Source organism: Corvus moneduloides, chromosome 12 (genome assembly GCF_009650955.1).
Source record: "Corvus moneduloides isolate bCorMon1 chromosome 12, bCorMon1.pri, whole genome shotgun sequence".
In the NCBI taxonomy this organism is placed as follows: Eukaryota; Metazoa; Chordata; class Aves; order Passeriformes; family Corvidae; genus Corvus; species Corvus moneduloides.
This window is the reverse complement of record NC_045487.1, coordinates 3,134,128-3,158,622: the sequence shown is the minus strand read 5'-3', so window position 1 is coordinate 3,158,622 and position 24,495 is coordinate 3,134,128. Positions and strand designations below refer to the sequence as shown.

General features: G+C 43.4%; 1 protein-coding gene across 3 annotated transcripts in view; it reads left to right on the top strand.

Annotated features, from left to right (window-relative positions):
- LOC116449827 (hepatocyte nuclear factor 4-beta-like) overlaps nucleotides 1-24,495 on the top strand; it is a 51,944-nt gene that overhangs the window by 1,914 nt on the left and 25,535 nt on the right. For 2 of the 3 annotated variants that reach the window (XM_032121726.1, XM_032121727.1), the window contains exons 1-5: nucleotides 5,699-5,791; nucleotides 12,956-13,082; nucleotides 18,170-18,393; nucleotides 22,281-22,440; nucleotides 23,932-24,481. The gene's annotated coding sequence lies outside the window, so the exon portion shown is untranslated. Of the gene's footprint in view, nucleotides 1-155; nucleotides 222-5,449; nucleotides 5,581-5,698; nucleotides 5,792-12,955; nucleotides 13,083-18,169; nucleotides 18,394-22,280; nucleotides 22,441-23,931; nucleotides 24,482-24,495 lie in introns of those variants that run through there. The other variant, XM_032121724.1, reaches the window with a different exon arrangement.

Below are 24,495 nucleotides of genomic sequence, written 5' to 3'. Positions count from 1 at the left end.
AGCACCTCACCTCAGTTTGTGGGAAGCTTTATGTTTCTGAAGTGCTTTGGCAAAAGTGGAGGGCAGAGCGGAGTTATTTCAGGTTTTGTTTTAACAACACCCTGAAAGGCAGATTATTTATTTATTTATTTTATTTTATTTTATTTTATTTCTAGGAGAAGGACGTGTAAACCACTCTGCAAGATCATCCCAGGAAAGGAACTAAAGGAGCCAGAAATTAGGTACAATTCTCCCTTATTACTTTATGGTAATAATTATTTGTGGCAAATCAAGCTTCTAGATAAAGTAGTCTAGCTTTTGAGAGGATACAGTATTTCAAAATTAAGAAAAAAAAGAGGAAATTCCCTTCACTGGAAAGTTCTAAGAAGCAGGGAAAGAAAGGAAGTTCTTGATCTATTTCTTATGGAAGATTTTCCCCTACTCCATATCTGAACAGATGTTTTAAATTACATGATGACTTTGAAAGTGTAGTAATTTCTTCTGGGAGTTTAGTAGTTCCTGGGTTTGCTGTCAAGAAGAGCTGTCTGCTCCCCCTGTAGCTTCTCTAATTAGGCCGTAAGTTGGCAAGAAAGGACTTCAGTCTCAGATTTTTCTGCTCCATCAGATGATGTCACATTTTATCAGGGCAGCAGGGGCTGCACTGTGGAGCTCTTGGGAGTCTTTTTTCCTATTTTTGCTGTCCCCACTGCATGCTTAACAGGCATCCCAAAGAAATCATACTGCCAGCCTCATCTTTGTTTCATTGGATCGTTTCTCATCCCAGTGGTTCAGTGAGTTGCTTCAGCTTTAGGATACCTGAAGTCCTTATGACAATTGTTTTGTTAAACATGGCCTGGGTTAAGAAAGAGTGAAATGATTTGGGCCAATTCTTTGTTTCCATAGCACCAAATTGGGTTTGTAGGGGATTTGCCAAGAGGAAAGGTGCGCTGGTCAGAGGTGAGATGATATTTGGTTGGCCAGATACTCTTTAATTGTTTTTTTTGAAGGTACAAATGTGGATCATTCTCTAGGCAAATTGTCTGTAGATGGATATCTATTGCACCCTTGGAGGTTTTGTCTTTTTAGAGATGTTTGTAACCAAAAGCAGATCAACTTTGTCTCTAATACTGAAGAAATAGAAATCATCTCCCTGAGTACAATTACTGAGGTAATTATAATAGATATTAATGTCATTATAATTCTCCCCTTGCTCAAGTTCTTGCGCTGGCTCACGCCTTTGCCCTCCAGCTCTCCCTTACACAGAATTTCTCAGATTCATTAAACGATTCCCACGGGTTCCAGGGCAATAACTGAGGTTTTGGAACTTATCTTGGGCAGTTGGTTTCTGCATGGATCTTCCTTGGTGACTCTTGTTGCTGCTGGGTGTCATTGCTGGCCTCGTGCCCCTATGAAGAGCTGAGGGCCAGGTCAATCAGCCCTTACTGTAATGGAAACTAAAGCCTGTTTGGTTCTTTTTAAAAAAGGGGTTAAATTGCTGGTCTGGTCAGGAAAGAACTGGAAGAGTGTTTGTTCCAGTGTTGGCTCCTGAAAGATTCAGTGGACAGAAAGAGACTCATGTTTGGGTTTGAATCCTCTGCACCAAGGCTGTGATAAAATCCCACTCAGATCTTAAGTGTACACCAATCCATTTTAACAGAGCCTGAAGAGCTCTCTAAGGAGGCTTTTGCTGCTGCTCTGAGCAGTGTTAACAATCTGCTGTGGTGCCTCAACCCCAGAGACAGAAGAAATCCTGGCAATAAAAGTGCTTCCTCCAATAACACCTTCACTGCTTAATGGGCTGTGAGCTCACATGGAAGCAGCTGCCTCTCACCATCACAGAGGACACATCTCCCAGTCAGTTTTAGCACATGGAAACCACAGAATAAGAAAAAAAGCAAATCAGGGCTGAAGCATGACATTTCCACCTCCACATACAGGAAATAAGAATGGTTCAGTAGTGCTGGCACGAAAGGGCCTGAACTCAGCTTTATCGTCTTGGGAAAGAAATAAACACCCATCTTTTAGCAGAGCTGGAGGTCACCTCGTTCTTCCTGCACACCCACTGTGGTTCTCTTGATCCTGTCTCCTGCCATTCCACAGAGGAGGTGGAGTAACAAGGATGTCCTGCAGTGGATGGGAGATTGCTGAGGCATGGGACTCGTTTTGTCCATAGCACAGCAAAAAAGAGCCACTCCTTGCTCCAAAAAAGCTCCTTAAGCTTCCAAAGAAAATTCCAGAATAAAGGAATAAGGGTGGCCTAATAGATGGGGTCCAAGCACAGTGGGGGCAATGGAAGGGGAAGGTTTTAATGGAGACTTTTCTTTTTCCACACCTGGAAGAGGAAGGCTGCCTACAGAACACAGGCAGGATTTTGGTTGCAAGTGCCAATTTTCATATTCCTTAGAATGATTTGGGGTGAAAGGGACCTTAAAGGTCATCTAGCTTCGACCCTCATGTTGCCCAAATATTTCATATTTCGTATTTCACATTTCATATTTTGTATTTAGTATTTAGTATTTCATATTTCACATTTCACATTTCATATTTCATATTTCACATCTCACATTTCATATAGGACTAAATAAAGAGCAGGTATAGACCTGAGTTTTTGTTGTGGCATTCAAGCTACCAGGGTCCCAAGAGCTCAGATTTCAGCCTTAAATTTCATTGCTAAAAGGAAATATTCAATCCAAGCTATGGTCATACTGGCATGGGTTATGTGGACCTTTCGGAAGGGACCTCACCTACTGGGAATGCTCCCTGCTTTCCAACTCTCTTTCTCTTTGCCATCCCTGGAAGAAACTTGTGAGTAAAATTGTGAGAAACTTGTGAGTAAAATTTCATTCCTGGAAGACAGAAATCTTGGAGAAACATCTTCCTTTTCTCCTCAAAGGGTTGTGGTATAGAACATGAATTGTGGTGTGTCCTGTGGCTGGGAATGTCAGAAGGGGGAATCTCTCTGGAGACAGAAATCCCAAATCCCAGGTTTCCTCCTGCTGAATCCAGAGACATTGTGTGCGCTGGGATCGTGGGTTTGTTGCTCAACAGGGCTGGTTAACAGCAGCTCAGATTTCAGGAAAGGCAAGGCAAGAAATTCCTTGTCCTTATTGTTTGTTCTCCAGGATGGAATCCAATGTCTGACTGTCCTGCCTAACTTTATGGGTAGCTTGTTTCCTGGATGTCCTGAAACAGATGACCTGGAACAGATAGAACTTGGCTTTTTCCTCCTGCAGCTGTGAGGGACAGGAATATTGCTCTTCCATGTTATTTACTGGAATTCACACCCCTTTCTGAATTAGTTCCTCCAGGTCGATTTTTAGTTTTGAACAGGTTTAGCTTAATGCTGCCATTTCCGAGTGCTGGTCCAAACACTCCCTTCCAGAGATGGAATAACTTCAGGGGGGCATCTCCATGGGCTATCCAAATGTCTCCATACACTGTGGCCACAGACCTGATGGGATCTGGGGGAATAATCTTGTCTGATGTTCCTTCAACAAGAGGAGCCATGGCAGTGTCAGACTGTGTTGGTGGCATCTAAGAGCAGCAGCAATTCTTAATTCAGGTCTTCCCTTCAGCACAGCAGGTCCCATGTGCAGCATCTTCCTGCCCAGTCCAGCTTCTGACCTTGCTGGAAAACCAGTTTGTTCCACAGGTGTTTGATGACTGGTTTACAACAGGATGCTTCTGTCAGTAGTGACCTTTCAGAAATGTTGCTTGAAGAAAATCCTGACAAACACCACTGAATGGTGAGGTGTGGGTGTTAACAACCCTCACTGGAAAGGACTGGAGGAACTGGGAGTGGGTTTGGGGCAAATAATTTATCCTCCTTTTCACCACTTCCTCCATATCTGCCTCGCTAGGGCCATACCTGGTGGCAGGCATGTCAGACACAGTTAGTTTGATGTGGGATTATTTTATGTCTATCCATCTGAAAACAATTGCCATGAAACACCAAAACCTTAGTATTTCCAATGTTTATTTAATATTTTGTTCTTGGCTTCTTGTCCTTAATGCAGCTACTGAAAGCAAAAGAAATATCTTGCACTTAGCTTGCACTTTCTCTTCCTGTTGACTCTTCTGTTTTAATTCAAATTTGGGGGCTTTCTCTAGAAAACAAATATGAATAAAGTACTTAATGAGAGTTCACATGGTAGTTTAACTTTTCAGGGTCCAGCACTGCTGTAGTTTATTTGCTTGCCAAGTAATTACCAGTTTGAAATTGCAGTTCTACTCCCAAGTTTTAGGACAGTCAAACAGGAAAGATCATCCTCAGGGTCAGACAGGTCTGAGAGACTTTAATGTCCTTGTTCCTGATGTGGAGAGGGCACAGACTCATCCAGGTCAGTGGGGAGTTTGTCTTTCCTTGCACCAAAGCCTCCAGCCAAGTGTGGGAGATGTGTGGAGCTCCCTGGTTTTCTGTTTGCTGCCCAGGTGATGTCATCCAAGTTACTTTTAGCTGGGGCACAACAATTAGTCCTATTTTATCCCTCCTCAAATGGTTTAATGAAATTTTACAGCTTCCAACCCCATACTCAACTGCCAGGGAAATCTAAATTTCCATTCATAAATGTTCTTAAACAGCTAAAAAATACCTGTGCCTGGGGTCTTAAATTTACTTAAAATGTGGCAGTGATGAGGAGATGGAAGTTTTAAACTTAGCAATAGGATCATAAGAGAAGGCTTTATCACCTGTAGACCATCTTGGAGCAGGCCTGAAGAGTGGCCTGGAGGAGGTGGGAATACAGAGGTGAGGTAATCTGGGAGATGACCCCGTGTGAGCCTTTACTCGTGTATGAAGCATTTATTGAAACACATACGAACCCCACACCTCTGCCTTTCCCATGGTAGGTCCTTTTGTCATGGTGCTGTGCAACCTGGCTGGAGGGACCTACAGGTTTATTCAGCAGCTTCAGATGCTGAGGTTACAGAGAAATACCCCCAGTGTTCAGATACTGGGAGCATCATGGAATCACGGAATGGTTTGGGTTGGAAGGGACCTTAAAGCTCATCTCATCCCAGCCCCTGCCATGGGCAGGGACACCTTCCATTATCCCAGGTTGCTCCAATCCCCATCCAACCTGGCCTTGGACACTTCCAGGTCTGAGGAAATCTGCAGGTAAAGTCATAAAAGGTGTCAAGGATCAGGCACGTGAGAGTATCACAAATTGATTATGGCTACTGCCGTGACCAGATATGAAATAATGATTTACACCTCTTTTATGGCTGGCTGATATCTCTTAGTGTTGCAAATGTACACTCTTTAATCAGTGGATTTCCATTCATATTTTCAGTGGCCATCTGCCCAAAAAGGCCCTGAATAAGTGGTACTTTTTGAACGAAAAATGTTAAGGAGGTACCAAACCTTCAAAATAATCTGGATGTGCTCCCTGTTTTAACCAATCCAGCAAAATCATAACTTGTTACCTGCTAGATGTGGTGTTTTCTTTCCTTTGTTTTCTTCTCCCTATAGGAGCTCCATGTTGTGTTCCCACAGCCTTAGAAGGGGTTAGAAGCACGCAATGGCCACGGGGAGAGGAAGCTACTTTCCAGGCTAAATCCTCCCTGATATAAATCTGTTCCACTGGCACTGCATTTTATCAGGTCAGTGCAGCAGGCAAAGCACGAGAAGTGACACCAAAGCAGGTAAGAGATCCCCATTTGTTGTGTGCCCAAATATTCCAAGCAAAAGAGTTTACGTCAGCCATGTGTTCTTTTTCAGGGAGGAGGAGGACATCAGGAAGTCTCCTAATCCTTGCTGGGTTGCCAAATGATGGAAACGTGAAAGCTGCCAGGAAGAACAGGGATCAAAAGTGTAAGCATTCAGTTTTGGGGGGAATAAAACTAACTATCCCATGGAAAAAAATAAAAACGCCCTGCAGTTCAGTGTTGTATCTGTCTCTGAAAGGTATTTGAGTTGACAGCTTAAAATACTTCTTAAAATACTCTCTTAGTCAGTTTATGGTGGTGGTTTCTGAGTTCTTTCAAGTGTCTCCTTTGAAGTTGTATGAGGATGCATGAGACAATTCACCCGAAGGGAGCCCAGGCTGAGAAGCCAGAGAATATAACCCAGGAGGGCTTTTTCTGACCATGCTGAAGATCTTAATTTTTTTAAAAAATAGGTACATTCCTAATCAATCTGGGAAACGATACAAAGAGATCACAGCCACATGTACCTTCAGGAATGCACTTCAAAGAACACGTTGTGCTCAAGCGTTTCATTTTCACTGCAAACTACTCTGAAACAGAGCTTTCCTGCAGGGTTATTTGTGCAGGCTGTGTGGTTCAGGAGCTCTGCAGAGGCTTTCAGGTGGTACCTTCTGCCTCACAGGGACTTGGGATGATGAGCTGGATCTCCCAGGCAGACAGTTAGGGCACTTAGGGCTGATGTCACAAATAGAAAGTGTTGTTTGATCATTTGTGGTTTAGCTCAGAGTGTCTCAGCCCGAAGTATAGACCCTTAATCTCCTCCTCTTTGACTTGCTGCCCAGTTAGAAAGCCCCTAAAAATCCACCTCCATTCCCACCAGGAGATTCCTGAGGCATCAGAACGTCCCTTCTGCTGATGTTTCTGGGCAAACTGACCATCACTGCCCTCAGGGAAGGTGGAGGCAGAGACACATATGTCCATCTCTTCATTCCCATCCTTGGATCATGGGCATCCCTTCATTGGCTTGTCTTCTCCAGAGGCCTCTGGCTACCAGGGGAGGGTGTCCCCAAGGCATTTTTAGCCATTGAGCTCAGTCTGGAGAGTTGATTGAGAGCCCAGCCAGAGTGTGGCCATTGACAGAGACCAGGGATGGCAGCAGGGCATGGGATACAAGTGGAATTCTTGGCCCAGGGATGAGGGAGATGTCTCATGCCTCAAAGGTGACTCCTCCAGCACTGAATGAGTAGGTGAGGGCTGTGATTCTCCTCAGGACTCTGCCTCAGGGCATTTATCCAGCCATGGATGGATAACACTGAGACTGGGAGCCAGCACCCGGAGCCCCTAATTCCCTGCAAGGCTGTGCTGAAGGCATGCTTCTTCCCTTGGCATTTTCTTTTGGCCCTGGTTCCCATGCCAGCTATTTTGGAGCCCGGGCCAAGTTGTCTTGCTGTCTCCACAGGCTGTAAAAGGAGCCTTGGCAGCACTGCCTGCTTTGCACTTAGGATGTCCCAGCTGCCTGGGCTCCTCAGGGATTTAACCCTGCCTGATTTGCTTGAATCTATGTGCAAGCTCTTGTTCTCAGCTGACCACAGCAGCTCAGGTCACTATTAATTCATGAGCAAGTTATCCCAGCCAGCCTTTTCACCATCACAGAAATCCATAAAGACAAGTCTTGCTGTTTTTCTCCCCACTTCTTTATCCTACTAGTTTTAAAGTTGTGGTAAAAAAGGCTGATTTAATCACCTTTCTCTTGCTGATGAACTTCATAAAGCACAATAAGCTTAGTAAGGAAAAAATCTACCCTGAGTCTGAGTGATGTGTTCACAGCATCTCAGAGAACTACAAACCCAAGTAACTGCATGACTAATTTGCCCCGTGTCATTAATTATGTCTTATCTCTGTGGAGAGAATGGGTTTTCCTAATAGCCCATATTAATGAAGGAAGGAGTCAGGAATAAGAAAGTCAAGCAAAGAGCAAGGCCAGTGGCCAGGGAGGCACAGGGCGTGCCTTGGGATCACACTCAGTCCGGGCAATAAATCCCTGGGGGATGTTCAAGGGCGCAGGGGAACTCGGCAATTTCCTGGGGCTTTCCACACCTCACGGGATCAGAGGTTGGGGCTCTGCGTGTGTGACGAGAAGGAAAAGCATGACCTAAACACCAGTGGGCACGTAGATGCCATTTCTCCAGGAGCTTTGCCAGGCTGAATGCCCATGACCTGACTTCTCTTGAACGCCTGCATTTGTTCCCAAAATTTAATGAACCCACTTCTATTGGTTGTGTTGAGCAATTTGCCATTCTGGTGCCAAAGCAGAAGAGGAGGAATGAAGGTGATATTTAACCTTCCCACCTTTCCCACAAGGGAGAGAAAAAGGTCTGGAGAAGGTCAGTGCAGAGGGGCTGGGTTCTGTCTTCGGAGCCATGGGAAGGTTGTTCTTGAGTCTGTTGGTACTGCTGAAAGCTCTAAAGTCTGTGAGGACCCTTGCAGGGTATGTGGCCTCAGTGTTGCTGTAATTTATTGAATTCACTGTTCCTGGGAGAGCTGGGGGAAGTCCCTAAACCACTGACCAGTGGTCTCTGGGAGGGTGTACTGGCAAAAGACCTTGCCCATCCCACCCCTTCCTTACCAGGAGCAGGAGCCTGGGTCGTGAGTGGGGTGAACCCTCTGCTCTGGAGCGGGAAGGCAGTTCCCACAAGCAGCAACCCAACATCTGTCAGGCACTTCAGCTGCAGCTCATAATATTTATTTTTCCCTTTGTTCTCCGCCCTTTATCCTTTGGTGACTTACCAGGCCACCCAAACCAAAGGAGATCGCTGGGTCTGCAGAACAGCGTCTCACACAGCGGAACACTATCAGGGGGAAGAAATGCTCCCCCAATTTCTAGGGAAAAGGGCAGTAGCACTTCTCAGAAGGTTTATTTAAACATGGCTGTTTGTTTTTGCTGGAGATTGAGTTACCTTCCCTTATAAGAGTAATGTTTTTGGAATCCTCCTTGTTTCTCCTGTAATCAATCACAGTTGTCTGAAGGAAACGAGCTGGGCTCTTTGTCATTTTTCTTTGCTTTTCCTCCATTGGCAAGTGAAGGAAGTGCCCCAAAAAGAGTAATTTATTATGAACTTGGTTTTGACATTGTTGGCAAGTCCTTGGCATGCTGGCTACATAAATTACTGCCCTATCTCTGGGCAGACAGAGCACAAAGGCACAGCTCTTGTTTCTAATTGTAGGCTGGCAGGACCTCTGCTATCAGGCAACACAGACAACAAAGAGAAGAAGAAAAAAGGCTCCCAGCTGGCTCTCAGCGAGGGTGGCAGAGCTGCAGGGAGGGGACCCCAGGTCCTGTTATGACTCCAAGCCATGTTTTGTCCCAGCAGCTGCCGACAACCACACGGACAAAATCTGCTGGCTGGTTTTGTGGCTTCTCGCGGATCACGGGCTGCTCTCCTCAGCGCGGACAGGCAACAATGCAAAGTTGCACCCAGGGCTCTTTAATTCTTGTGAGGGGATGGCATTTGGGCTGAGGCACAGCACAGTGACCTCGGGGAACAGCAGACTGATGGGGAAGACTAAGACTTCAAAGAAGTTCTGAAGTGGTTCTGACTCTTCTCATCCCCCGTTCTTGGTTTTTTTTTTTGATCAGCTTTTCATTGAGATTTGCTGCTCTGGGCTAAATAGTTTGGAAGTGTTTGGCTGATAGAACAGCTGGAACTGGTAATGTCCAGCATCTAACAGGGTCTGTTATGATGTTGTTTTCCTTGTTTTTCCTCACAAAGTTCTGAAGAGCTTTTACAAAGAAGAACTATTTTTTTGTGTAATTGTGGAGGTGTACATCTAGAGAAACTGAGGCTGTGTAAGTAGGACAGGAACAGATCCTGCATCAGCAAGTGGACAATGGGAGAAGGAAAAAATAGGATTAAAGTCATGGAACTCCTATAATTTTAAATGCAATTTGCTAAGGAACTGCAGTCCCCATCTCTCTGCCCCTAATCACTTCTTTATCACTTGAGACAGAAAAGTGCTGGACAATGAGACACAAATATCTGTAAGGTGGCAGAAGTGGAGGTGGTTTTTAGGAAAAAAAGGCACCTTCCCAGCACTGACCACCATTGCTGTGGTAGAAATGCCTTCATTTGGGATCCTGGCAGGCCACTCTTTGATGTACTTGAGCTAAAAAATGCTGAGTGTTCAGTTCTTTCTACTGAGTGGTTTTGTTTCAGTTGCCTCCTTTTGAGCCCTCCATATTATTTGGTTTCACTGAGTATTTGGTGTAATGGTGGTGTTCTTTCAATGACGTTTATCCATCATTTCTGAGAGTAATGTCTACTCTGCTTTTCCTGTGGTAAGCTTTGAATGCAGCCATGCCGCACAGCTGGCAATATATACCCAAGAAAATGGAAAAGGTGCAGTTATTTTAGGCTTTACAAGGTTGAAAATAGGGAAAGTTGTTTTGATTTTCAGCCTCCATCTCTCTTTAGTAGCGTTTAGGATTTACAAGGACTTGGAGGGTATACGGTTCAACACAAGCATTTCCCCAGATTAGGTGATGCTCATTCCTTGGTCTCCTTAAAAAATATTAGAAGAAATTTCATCAGATCATGGAGCTCAGAATGTCAAATCAGAGTCTTACACAAATAATCCAGGTTTTGGGAAGCTTGTCATGCTAAGTGGGTTCTTTGGCATCGACTGGTTTTATTATGGATGGAGCCACAGCAGAGCCACATTAGAAAAGGATATTGTTACCACACTTTCAGTATCAACAATGCTACTTGGAGAGGAATAATCTGTTCCAGATGACTGTTAAGAACGTCTGTCCTCTTTAGAAGGGATTTTTGTTTAGTTGATTTTTTCTGATTAGATTTGGGATCATTTAGACTCCTGTCAAAGAGTCAGTAAACATGAAGATAATGTGATTCACAGAACGGGCAGTCTGAGAGGCTACTTTCATTTAATTCAATTAGATGGGCTTTTAGATTGGATTTATTTGTTTTATCTTGAGTATTGTAGCAAATTTTTTCTCCATGAAAGAGGAGGCAGAGTACAATTACTGCAGACATCAAAACTGCTGGGTTAATTCCAGGGCTTTTCCATGCCAGTGGCAAGTGAGGGGACTGCAGTTACCTGCATAAATGACTGGGTGTGAGAGCGGGCACAGATAAAGCAGATGAGATTTTGAGGGGCTTGAAGGAAAAACTCTGTTTGTGATATATATCACACCAGCATTTCCCACCAGAGCCATGTGCAGGGCAGGCGCCAAACTGAACTCTTTGAAATTAAAGCAAAAAGATATTTTAAATTTGGCTTTGCTCAACATGGCTGAGGGGAGTCTGTGAAAAAACTAAAGTTACTGTAAACTCACAGGTTTCTTCAGTCTCTTTGTGTCCCTCCTTTGTTCTGGTCCTGGGATAATGCCCATGGTTTTTATAGCACTGATGAGGACGCTTTTGGTATCTCCTGTCCATCACTGATGTCCCTCTGTACCACATCATCCTGCACACAGGAACTGCAGGTGAGACAAGGCTGGGAACACCCCTGGATAGAGCTCAGGAGCAACAGTGCAGGAAAAATATTCCATGGCCAAGGGTATGGGCAAAGGCTGTTGTGATGTGCCTCAGTTATTTGTCTGTTCTTCTCATAACTTGCTGTATCTGGGCTCTCTCCCAGCTTCTCCCTAGGCCATTGCTTAGGTCCCTTGGATCAGGTATTCCCAGGAGCCACGGGGAGAGCAGTGGGGGCTGACTGGCTGCATCTGGATGCCTCTTCCACTGAGCAAAGTGCTTGGTGACCACCCTGACAAAGCTCAACTCTCACTCCTCTCTGCATTCCTAGCACATCCAAATCCATCTCTCCAGCCACTGAATTTTCCCTCTGAGGACTTAATTTTGGTTTTGAGTGTTTCTCCAGCAGGCATTAGTTAAGCCTTAAAGGCTTTTGAAGATGTTCCCCACAGCTGAGGGCTGCTGAGCATCCAGCAGTGGCAGAGTATGGGGAGCTTTGTTAGTCCTGGATGTGCAGATTCCTGTTTTGTATTTGAAATAGATCTGCACCCTCTTGGTTAACAAAATATTATGCTCAGGACAACTACCTGAGCCACCTCACTGAGCCAAAGGGCCCTAGGAGGGTTCCAGAAGAGCCAATATTAAATCCAGAGACATCAACATTAGTGAAGTAGGACTAAATTATCTCCAGCTGGTGCTGGCTCTCACCTGAGGCTCAGAAATAAGTAGCTCCCTGGAAAAGAAGGGAAGATGAAGGGTGCTAATGAGGACCAGAACCATGCTTGGAGCCCAGGTCACGTTCTGTTTCCAGCCCTATCAAGTGCAGTCAGAGACAATTTTTCACCTCCTGTCACTTGTGCACCAGCCAATCCATCAAAGCCAAATTCCTCTGGCAGTGAGGAAGGATCCAGTCCCACTGTTGGAGCATTGGAGGCATGGCTGCCCCTGCTTCCAAGGTCTAGGTGAGAAGCGGAGATCCCTTGAAACTTCTGTTTTCCTTCATTCAATTAACTCTTCGTAGCTGTTAATTGCATGTTAACCACGATCAGAACTCACTACCAAGGGCTTCGCTCCTCACTGACCAGTGCCATTGAGTGCAAGTCTTGAAATATTTGGGGAAAATGATAGGGAAACACCAACCATTGCTCTGTGCTGAATGTGACTTAGAATAAGAACTTATGAGCAGATTAAAAATCAGCTCTCACATCACCTGGATATTCAGAGACCTTCACTGTGTGTTTCTGAGCAGTTCTTATGACTAAAGTGGTCTTAGAAGAAACAGGGATTTTCAGACATTAATTATTTACTCATGTGATAGGTAAGCTCTGCTCTCACATGTACCACACTATTATTTTTAATTAACATCTCTAGATTCTCTGGAAAACCCTACTTGCCATGTGACTCTTTATAGCTAAGCAGCGTTGAAAATACCTGTATTCCTCACTGCACCTAGAGCTGCAGAGTCAGAATGGTTTGGGTTGGAAGGAACCTTAAAAATCCTCTTGTTCCAATCCACCTCCCACTATCCCAGGTTGCTCCAAGCCCTGTCCAACCTGGCCTTGGACACTTTCAGGGACCCAGAGGCAGCCACAGCTTCTCTAGGCAAGAAGGAGACGGGTATTCATATGAGTGTGGCACTTGTGCAGCACTTTGGGGCATACTGTTGGGCAGAGATGGATATAACGAGGCATGGAAAACATAAATTCAGCTGGCTGGGATCACTGGGTGAGTAATTATCCCTGTGGAAGCCCAGCAGGTGGATTAATTACTGGGCTGCCTCTGCAATAAGCAATTAAGGGAAAACATCTGTTTCATATCACCCATCTCTCCTTTTCCAGGATACTCCTCTGGTTTGTCTCTCTGATGCTGCAACCTGGAGACGAGTCATTTCTGTGAGGAGGTTGTGCAAACATCATGTGTTCCTGTGTGGAAAGCAGAGGACACGGCCAGGAGCAACAGGACACGGTAAGGAACATCTGGAATGAACTCCCGACTCCCTTGTTTTATTTTCTATTGGGTTCTGCCTTGTTCCATTCCAGAACGAAGCTGTTTCCAGGCACTGGCAGCAGCCCTGTTAGAGGTGCAGAAAATAAACCCAGGAGCCAGCTCTGCTCGGTGACTCAATATCTCTGCTGCCATCTTGAGTAAGAGGAAAGTCTGAGCATCTGAGCAACCTTTTCCTGCTTGATTAGGGGTTTTAAAGTGGATTTTGTTAAATTAGCCAGGCCAAACTCATATCTGGTGTGCAAAGTTGGAAAGGTCCTGTCTGCACCAGGAAAGGTTCCCATGCTCACCAGTGCTCCAGGGTATCCATGGCTGATTCTGAGTGTCCTTGTGCTGCTGAAAACTGAGAGCAAGTGAAGCAAAATGGTTTTTGTATTACCAGCAGGGTTTCTTCATGCTCTGGGTAGATTTAATCGGGAGAGAATCTGTTCAAAATGATGGTAAATCCAGAACAACCCTGCTTTAGGTGAGCTGGTTTCAATACTGCTGCTGTAGGTCGACATGCACAGATGTAAGAGAATGGTTTTTCCCCCTAAATTGTGGCTATTTCTTACTGGGATAAGTTACCCAGAAGTTAAATCTGGTTGTCTATAGATTATCACAATGTCCAAGCCTCTGCCTGCTAACAGAACATAGACAGAAAAATAATTTTTGAAGGTGTGGACTTCATTATTTACTTTATCCAACTTGCCTTTAATTTATCCATCTTGCCTGAGCAAGCATTGCTTTCTCTAGAAGTCCCTTATCCTTATTGCTCTTGTCTGGGATTTATTTTTCAAGCAAGGATTAGATTAAATTTCTGTAAAAATATTTAATACACTTGATCAGAAATGTGGGGTTTAGCAATGGATCCGTGTGTCACCTGCTGTGCACACAGCAAATGTTGGTTATTTTCTTCGTGTCTTGATCTAAAATCGTGAATATACAATTGGAACATACATTTGGTGAAGAAATGTATCCACCCTCCTTTAGAATGACATGAAAATCTCATGTTTAATTTAAAGTACAATGGAATTGCTGCTTGGCTTGAAGTGCTTAAGCAATATTAGAAACTTTTGCCTAATCTCTGTTTTGCAGATTAAAATACCAATATTTCCAGTGCAACCAGAATTTATTAAAGCAGGCTATTGCCTAGGGAAATATGCCTTTGGATGTGTTTCTATCAACTCCCCTGGAAAAAAATTGAATATAATTAGTGTTGCATAACCATAGAGAGAAAAATGGGCCAAAACCTAAGTGCATAAAGGGAATATTGCAACTGTGGAGTGTAAATTGCTTGTGGCTTGCCAGGCTGGTTGTCATTCCTGGGGGCCAATGCCAGTCAGAAAGTCCTAACTGGAAGAAAGCAGCAAGGCTGGCGATGTCCAGGAGAAAGATGAGAGAAGCTGTTGTATAAAATTGGGAAAACAGAGTCCCAGAGTGACAGGTAATTTGTTTTATATATACCTTGTATACCCATCAGTGAAATTCAGGCCAAAATGAAATTATTCCAGTCCCTGGTGATGGAGTTTCACTCTGAGTTCATGGAGACTCCAATGGCTCATGAGACGTTGCTAAATAATTCTCAGTAATTGTCCCATTCTTTCTCCTTCTCGTGGTGAAATCAGTTCTGTGAATCAGCTCCTCTTCCAATTAAAACAATTGGCTGATTAAACTCTCTCCATGCAGTGAGATCAGATTTGGGTGATTCTCACAGTGCAGTGACTGGATTTGGTGGGGGCTATGTGCATCTGGGACTGAGCTGCTCTGGTTTCCCTCTTCACTTCTCCTCTTCACCTCTTGTCTGCTGCACTTATTATCAGCAGGGATGTTTCTTGCAGCATTTCTGAACAGCACCAGGGCTGGAGTCTTCCATCCCCCAAGTGCTGCTGAAGTATAAATAAGAGCAATAAAGAGCCTTTTCCCTCTGCTAATAATTCATTGGTGTTTTTATGCAGAATTCTGGCCTGGAGCAAAATATAATTGGCAGGCAGCTTTTAACAGGGGAGGCCACAGTGACCCGTTTCAGCAAGGGACCACGGAATAACAACCTCATGTTGTGCTTTAAGCATCACTGAAATCAGAAATGAAGCTTGGCTTGGAGAGCTCCTCCAGGATTTAAGGCTGATTTTCCCTTTCCTTCCCTGAAATATCTGGGGGAAAAAAACCCAAACAAACAGGAGACAGAGATTAGGTTATTCCATGTGTCAGAGGAGAAATAGCTGTAGTAAGTAGGTATATGGTGTAAAAATGCAGGTCTGATCTGTCCCCAGGCCTGTGACATTTGCCATACATTTGGGTTCCCCAGATTTGCTAAAAAACTCTGCCCTGAGGGAATGTCGACAGTGGCAATTCACAAATGAAAAAACAGAGGAGTGCATAATTTGCTGGTTAACTCCAATTTCTAAATGACTCATTTGATGTCACATATTCTTGAAGATATGAAATGGTTCTAATTAAAGGCAGATGTGCAAAATATAGCCTATAGGATGGATATAGGGAAAACATACTTTTCCATGTGAGTGGCAAAGCCCACAGCCACAAATACCTCTCCAGTTTGGCAGCCTCAAAAATGCATCCACAAATATTATTCATCTCAGTGGTCTGCAAAGATTTATCAGGGGTTGCAGCTTCCTGAAAACATCTGTGAGGCTCAGGGGTTTGTGTGTGTGTGTTTGTCACTTGGCAAACAGTCACTTGCTTTTACTATACCCTCTAAGAGAGCAGCAATTATGAGTAAGAGAGTCTGGAAGAGACTGAAGTGTTCAAAAATGGATCTTATGGGGAAAATATAGCTGGATGTTTACAATAATTTCTCCAATTTAAAGTCATGAGAAGCATCTTTCCACACGTCAGTATGTCTGCTTACTGCTTTTTTTTTGGGGGGGGGGGGGGGTGATAAATCTTTTAGAAAGGAAAATGTCTGAATTTGTCCCAAATACTTTAAAAGTAACTTGTCATTTTGGATTGTGAAGGATGGTTTGGGTTGGAAGGGATTTTAAAAAAGATCATCCCATTCCATCCCCTGCCATGGGCAGGGACACCTTCCACTATCCCAGGCTGCTCCAAGCCCTGTCCAACCTGGCCTTGGCCTTGGACACTTCCAGGGATCCAAGAGCAGTCACAGCTTCCCTGGGCACCCTGTGCCAGGGCCTCCCCACCCTCACAGGGAAGAATTTCTTCCTAATATCCCATCTAAACCTAAATTTTTGCAGTTTAAAGGCATCACCCCTTTGTCCTATCTCCAAATGCCCTCTCCAACAGATGAACACACAATCCTGAAGCTCCAGGGGTTGAGTAAGAGGTGTCTTATAGATGAACAACCAGCATTTCCCTTATGGACACTGTTGAATCGTTATGCTGTATCTATGATTCTACGGTTTCTCCACGGTCCCTAAGGCATTTTAAGAGATATCCCTTACTAGAAATAACAGAAAAGCAAAAGTCTCCATGGGATATAGGATGGACAACCTGTTAGAGATGATTCACACACTGGAGTGTGCTAAAGACTGTAAGGGTACAAAAATGCACCCAACCAGCACCAGCATTGCTTTCCCACGTTTCCAGAGACTGGAGTGCAGTTCATGTCCCTCAGAGCCTTGGTTTGTGAAGGAGTCAGGGCATAAGCTGCTGAACACCAGTGAGGGATTAAATCTTTGCTGATGAGTCTCATTTTCTATCTCTCCACATCCAGCTGAGATGGATATTTTTAATGACCTCTGGGTGCAGAGCTGGAGAGCAGAGACAAGCAACGAGTCCCAGAATTACTGGGGTTTCTCATCTCCTGTTTTAAAAAGAGATAAAATAGGGATTGCTCCTGTGCCTCAGTTCTCTAGAACAAGCTATTGGACCTGATGGAGCTGAACTCAATGATTCTCTTCCCCTCCAACTCAGGATATTCTGTAATTCTGTGATCTTTTCCTACAGGTTTTCTCATTTTTCTTCTTGACTTTACACTTTTCATGCTATTATGACTCATAGATGTTTTCTCCAAAGCCTCATCAATTTCAACACAATAAACATAGATAATCCATCATTAAAAAAAAAAATTTAAAAATCAATATTTACTTAGGTTTGTGCCTGTTTCAGCTTTCCAGTCCCCTGCAGAAATGGAAAGTTTTTCTCCAGAGTACTTAACATGTTGGTTGAGGATTTTTCCCTTTTACCCTTGATGCTGAACTCCAACAAAATGTTTGTGTGTGTGCAAGAGCTGCAAGGTCAGATGTGCAAATAGGTAATGGATTGTTGCAGATGAAATGGACCTAGCCTTTGAGTTTTGTTTTGGTTTTTTAAGTGGTCTGTCTCCTCTCTGAAATGTTTATATTTGCACTTAGTTTACTTAGAAGACAACACTGAAAGGAGTATTTTGGAGGAATTCCATCTTTGTCCTGAATTATTAACTTGTCTGAAGAATGGCAAAGATAGAAAATCTGGTGGACAGAAACAGAAATCAAAACTATCCAACAAAACACTGCATCATTTCCCTGGAAGGAACGTTGTTGAGTTTACTGTAAATCTGATGATGATTCCTGTTATCACAGTCAAAGGTCAACCCATTCTTGGTGATACTCTGAGATAACATCTGTTGATTTATCTCCTATAACAAAAACACAGTGTGAAGACACTGAGGAGAATGGTTTGCAAAAAATCTTACAACCAGAAAAGGCAGTTTTTGGTGACATTTGAATCTTTCTTGTGATACAACTGGATCCAGATTCCACCACAGAAATCTTAAAATGCAAAAGAAAAACAAGGGACAAGGTAAATTCTTTTAAACTCAGAGCTTGGCATTTGTAAGATACAAGGCAAAATCTAAGTCCTGGGTTAATTTTTGGGAATGTGGGAGATTAGAGTTTAAGATAAATGAGTATGGCAGTGATAGAAGAATCCCTTAAAAACGGTGCTTTACGTGCTAGAAAAGGGCTTGTAACATAAAGGCATTCCCTAAAATAGAAAGCACAACACCAACATAAAACACTCATCATGTTTTCAGTGCAAGGCGAGGATTTGCACTCCTAACCTCCCACGATGGAGCTGGGCCTTGAATAGCATTTCTGTTCTCTCCTCAGCTGAGCTAATGACAGATCTGAAGAAGTGTCAACACCGCAGCCGAACAAGCTCGAGGTGGCAGGAATGCTGTTCACAGGGGACGTGGGAGTCACAGCAAATACTCTTTTCAAGGCTGGTTGCTCCTGATTAAACAGTGTTTTCAGCAGGAAAAGCCAAAAACTTGCCCAGAGGCAGTGGAGTGCTCCAGATGAGTCCCATGCCTACTCCAGCAACAGCGGGTGAGGTAATGCTCTCCCTGGCTCCTCTTTCCTCTCCTGCTGCCAGCTCTGGCTCAGGCTGGGATATTTGCTATTTGCTTGCTATTTATTTGTTATTTTTTATTTATTTGCTATTTATTTGGTATTTTTTATTTATTTGCTATTTATTTGGTATTTACTTTTTTAAAATTTATTTATTTGCTAGTTGCTTTATTCAGAGGCCGATGTCACCCACGGTGGAAGAATCCAACCTAATTCCCGATGGCTCCATGTGTCATTTTCGTTCTTGGCAGGGGGAGTTTGTCTTCTGTGACTTCACCTCCCATAAAATTTGCAGGTTGAGTGGAAGTCACCTAAACTGCCCGTGAGCTCTCTTTAGGGAGGTTGGCATTGCCGTGCAGTTCCTCCGAGGTCTCTTGGACACCTGTCTGAGTTTGGGATGAATCACCCTCTGGACACAGCAGGAGAGGAAACGGCCTCAAGTTGAGCCAGGGGAGGTTGAGATTGGATAGTAGGAAAATTTTCTTCATGGAAAGGGTTATCAAGTGTTGGGACTGGCTGCCCAGGGAAGTGGTGAAGTCACCATCCCTGCAGAGATTTAAAAAACATGTGGATGTGGCACTTGGGGACATGGGTAAGTGGTGGGCTTGGCAGTGTTGGGGGCATGGTTGGACTCGATGGTCTTGGAGGTCCTTTCCAATCTTAATAATTCTATAGTTCTATGACACGCCAATTTTTCTTTAGGGGTTGAAGAGATACTGATTTTCCAATCCATGTGTGAAATCTTAGTTTGGGATGGTGAAAATTAGGAGAACATCGTGATGGTGGTCTGGAGAAGGGGCTCTGATGCAACCTCGTAGTCCTGTGAGTGACAAAATCTGGATGAACACATGGGAACAACTCATCGCAAGGGCAGTGAGGGGAAAATGAGGGCAGAAATGGAAGTTTGATTATTTTATGGTCTTTCCCCCATGTTTTGGTTCTCTGGACAGCATATTCCAAAGCTGTTTTCCAGTTTCTATTCAGTGTTGGATGTATCAACAATTTGGAGGAATTTGGGCTGCATTGCTCTGAGACAGAGCAGAGCTCAGCCCAAACTCTTGCAAATTATTTGAGTTTGGATTTTCACATGTAAGCCCAGCCTAGGAAAAAGTTTCCATCTTTGTAGGAATAACTAGAAAAAGAACATTTCTCCGCCAGAGAGTGAAAAACTGTGCAAATCTCACCTGTGAAACGCAGTATGAGTTCGTTGAAATAAGTCCCATCTTAATTTTGGTGAGTGAGGTGAAGTTTCACAAATGTGTTGACGTTTTCACAAGTTGATGGTGCCAGATATGATCTCTACTGAATTCTTATATTTTCAGATAAAATGTGTTGTACCCACAAATTTGTCGGTTTTGCTCCCTAGGACATAACTTTCATTTTAGTTTCAGAAGGTTGCCAAGGGTTCCAAATTTGAGTCAGAAACTGGTACCATACCTAACATTTACAAACAAAAATAAGAAGCAAAATATTTTGTTTCTGTCCTTTCAGTACTTTAAATTTTGTTCATAATTAAATACTTTAATTGCCCTCCCTTCAGCGACCTTCAAAGTTCAATTACAAATGAAACCAACAACTCTTTTTTTCTATAAAAAGAGTATTAAACGAAACTTGTTCCTGTTTTTCCATAATTTTTTCAAGTGTTGATCAGCTGATCTCTTTCCAGAAAAGAAAAGAGACAAAAAGTCCCTGAAAGGAAGAGAGACAAGAGGTCATTGTTGATGTGAGGAAAAACATTGGGGCTTTTTTTCAAAAATACTGCAACCATTTCTTTTTTCTGAGCATTTACTTCTGCTCATGGAAAACAAAGAAGAGAAATTCCAGCTGGTGCATGGAGGCATCAGGTGTTGGCTATGAAGCGTTTGCCAGGCAGGGACAGGTTTATAAAAGGCCTTGGACCCCACGTAGGGGAAATGAGATTTTTAATCAGATTTCACTCAGGTGTCCAAAAAAGGGGATTTATTTCTAAATCACCAGTGACCTGTGGCTCCATCTTTGCAAATCCAGTTGTTATTCCCAGCGGGAGCTCCTGTTTCTCAACAGAACTGAAATTCAGGCGGCTTCACATTTAGGAATCAAAAGGAGCCCTTTGTGCTTCTGAAAGTCTGGCCTTGGCCAAGTGTTCTGCAGCCAAGAACAAAAATTAAGTTAACTCAGAAAGAACAAGTCATCAGCCTGACCTTTGGTCATCAGAAGAATGTAAAACATCTCAGATTTATTCCTCAAATCCAAGTCAGATTTCATCTGTGCTGAACATTCGGTGCAATAACTGGGAATTTCATGAATTAGCCAACGTGGAGTCACTGCTGGCAGTGGGGTCTCCAGGTGATTTGTACTTGACAGTTTGTAAAGACCAGAATCCAGCATTCCAGCCTGCTGGAAAGAGCTCTTTAAGGGTTTTTTAATTTGGTTTGGGTTTGATCTTTTGTTGTTGTGTGTGCCTTTTTTTTTTTTTTTGGAGGAGGTGTTGTGGTTTAGATTTTTTTTTTGTTTGTTTAAATTGTCCTAAAGGAATTCTTTCCAGCATAGTGATTGGAGTTTGTTTAAGTTTCTATTTACTCCAAAGGGTTGTTATGGAAGAGTGAACCTCATTGTTCTAAAGCAAAATGAGTAAATGATAAATGAATGTGTTTGGCAGCAGTAAATCAAAATAAGTTTGTCTGCAGAGACAGGAGGTGGAGGTCCTGATATTTTGCTTTTCTCCCCTCCATCCTCCTGTATGATGGGTGATGATCTCCCACGTCTATCAGGTCTGTCACAGGACTTGTGAAATTTCTTAAATGATTTTTATTTTATGAATAATCACTACACAGGCAAAATCTTTTTGGGAGATAACAGCTGGAAGAACAAGGAGCCCCTCACAGTGGAAGTTACAACACGTGGAAATGTAATGTTCATTGTAATAAGAAATACCTGAAAATGTAGAGACATTTTCCTGTTTACTGTACCATAAATATCAAACTGCACCCAGGAAAGGGGAGAATTGATTTAATAACATCTCTTCTAGATAACTTTGAAATGTCTGCCATGGTAGTTACATGCTAATGATATGATTTCACACTGCTTATAATCTCAGCAGCACACTGTTTCTAATTATACATTGCCCAGAAAAAGGGCCTTGCTGCTTTCTGTCTCTAAATTATTGTTTTTATCCAGGCACCACCTGTCCAGGTAGGTAATATTATAGCTACTGTTGCTTCTGAGAACCACCTGATCATTGATGGATTTATGTTCACTGCATAAAAATCCTTTTCCTGAACCCTGCAAGTTCACAAAAAACTGTAATTAGTGCTGCATTTCAGTCAAAGAAAATTTCAAAACAGTGGTAGGGGATTTTAAATGGCTCTCTATGAATAAAAGCAGAAAACTTCTGTTCCAAAAATACAGTTAATGACTTCTGCCTCACCATTTTGCATAGCACCAAGTCCTTCATTAAGTTTTAGTCTCTCAGACACCTCTCCCCATATGCAGCATTGAGTTAGTTTCCTTTAAAATCATCCTCCAAAGATGGATGTGCAGCTTCCATGGCTTGCAAACATCTTCCCCAATCACTTACCTCTCCAAGGAAATGTTATTTCTGACACCCTGCCCACAGTACTTTGTGTTCTCTCTTAATCAATCTAAGCGTCCTTATCTTTGTTGCACTTCATCTTGTCTAACAAGCGTTCCCAAAAGGACCTGAATTTTATTTCTAGGAATAACTGTGCTGTCTTATTGGGACCATGTGTTCTTCAGAGCCTGCCCTGTGCCCTCACATAGGAGAATCCACATTGATTCATTCCCAGAGCATGAACTTTGAACACTCGTATTAGTTTTATTAAACTTAACTCTGGTTCTTTCTCTGCTCTCCCCTTTCCCCTGCACCCTCCAGCTATATCCAGCCTCAGAGTCAAAACAGGGATAAATGGAAAACACATTGGAAAGAGGGTTATGTCCATATGGAGGAGGATTGACATCCATTTCCAAACTGGGAAGAACGTGCTATACCAGCCAGTTTTGCCCTTGGTTATCCACCTGAGATGCCTGTGCAGGTGAGTGCCTGAGCACCCAAGGAAAAGAGGGACACTCTGGGAAGTGTCTCAGCAGAAAGTGTTTGTCAGCCTCACAAATCTCTACTCAAATCCATCCTTTCTGCGGTCACAGTCTGGGAAGGATTTGAGTTCTCTTCCCATCTCCCTGACTGCTCTGTCAGGTTGGATCATGGTAAGGTAAAAAGAAACCAGCTTGATGTTCCTGGCTCTTGGCTGGGCCATTGTCACTTCCTTGTGACATGAGCAGTCATGCTCAGGAGATGTGAGGCCACCTCTGAGTCTCCTGATGTTGATAAAACTCAGCCCCAGCCTTGAGTAGGTCCCAGCTGAATTGCAGCTGTGACTCAGAAAGTGATGTAAGAAAGCAGGGAGAGGAAAAAGAAGAAACTGTTCAAACCTCAGCAAGGTTTTGTCCATCTTCAGGAGTGGTTTGGAACAGGGCACTGACATCTGTTTGGAACAAATGCCATGTACTGTCCCTCCAACCCCACCTTCCACAACAAGTCAGTCCTGATTATCAATGTGGATGTGGTGCTGAAATCTAGTCCTGAACTATGAAATTTGCTCTATAACCTTTTGTCATTCCCAGAATGAAAATTGTCCAAGCACATCCTCATCCCACAACTTTCCTTGGAAATTATCCTCAACCCTCACATTGTACTGAGGGATGGAAAATGCTGAGAGATCTCTAAAGCCAACAAGATCAAGGCAGGAGCCCTGAGTTCTCCTCTCTGAGCCTCAGCTGCCCAAAAGCTTGGTAAATACCAAAATGGCTATTTTAATGGTGAGAAATCCATTAAAAAAACTCCCCTGGAATTGTAGAAATGTGAAAACCCTTTGCTGTAATAGTAGCAGAGTTCTGAGAATCAGGCAGGATTGTGCCCACAGCTCAGTTTAAAAAAAAAAAAAGAGAGCCAGATTAATGGGAATAATCAAGCCTGACATTGAGTAAGAGGCAAGAACGAGTAATCAGATCCCAACTTAGCTGATGCTGGCATTACTGGGAGCCTGGGGCACAGTCCAAGGATAAAAACATAATGTCTTATCTAAGCAAGGAGTCATTTGTGCACCACTGGTTACAACACGTTCTTAAAAAGGGAAAGAAGGAAAAGGAAAATATGGCACATGAAATTATTTTATTCCCCAGAAACGATAAGAAAGTAAAGCTAAAAGTTCCTACACCCAATCTTTATAGAGGAAAAGCCTTTCTAGAGTTAACCCCTTGCAATGTCCACTGTAAAACCCCAGGAGATGAAAAGATATTAAAAAATAAAAGTGAAATGGGGATTAAATCAAATTAATATAATGAAGACACTTAAAACCTCAGATTTTGGAATATTTCTTGCTATTTGGAGATTGCTGGGATCCATGGGGCCAGCCTGCTCCTCGGTTCAGTGAGAGTTCAGCAGTCTGGCAATCCCATCCTTTTGGCCGAGGCTCCTTTTCTGGCAACGCATCTCCCTGTTTCTCAAGACTCTTCTTTTCCTCCAGATTCAACAGGATGTTGACCTGGATCTCTCAGAACAGCTCATGGAGAGGAAAGACCCTCTGACACAAAACAACGTCACTGGAGAGAGAGCTGTAATGTCAGGGAGGGCATCTGGAAGATCAAAGTGGGAATAAACCAATCACTCCAAGCTGTATGGCTTTGCATGGCTGGGTTTTATTTCCATTCTTTTGAAGCACATCTCATGAGTCTTAACAAGGAAAGAACTTTTGTGTAAATCAAAAAAAGGTTGTTTGTGTAAAATTCAGTAAATTAAAAAAAACCCCAGCCCAAACGCCACAGGCCTGCGGGGAAGAACTGGAATTGAATTTCTGTAATATGGACCTTTCCCAGAAAAGCCAGGCGTGGGTCAGCGTGCAATGCAACACCACACATCTGCTAGGGATTCTGCCCAGTTCCTCCCAGTCTTTTCCATTTCCATCCTTTGCCATCATTTGAAACCTTCCACGATGAGAACTCTCAACCACAGCCCAGCTCTTCCCCAGCAGGGGCTCTGGGACTCTGGGGCTGCCTGGAGTCAGGAAGAAGACGCAGGTGAGAGGGATGGA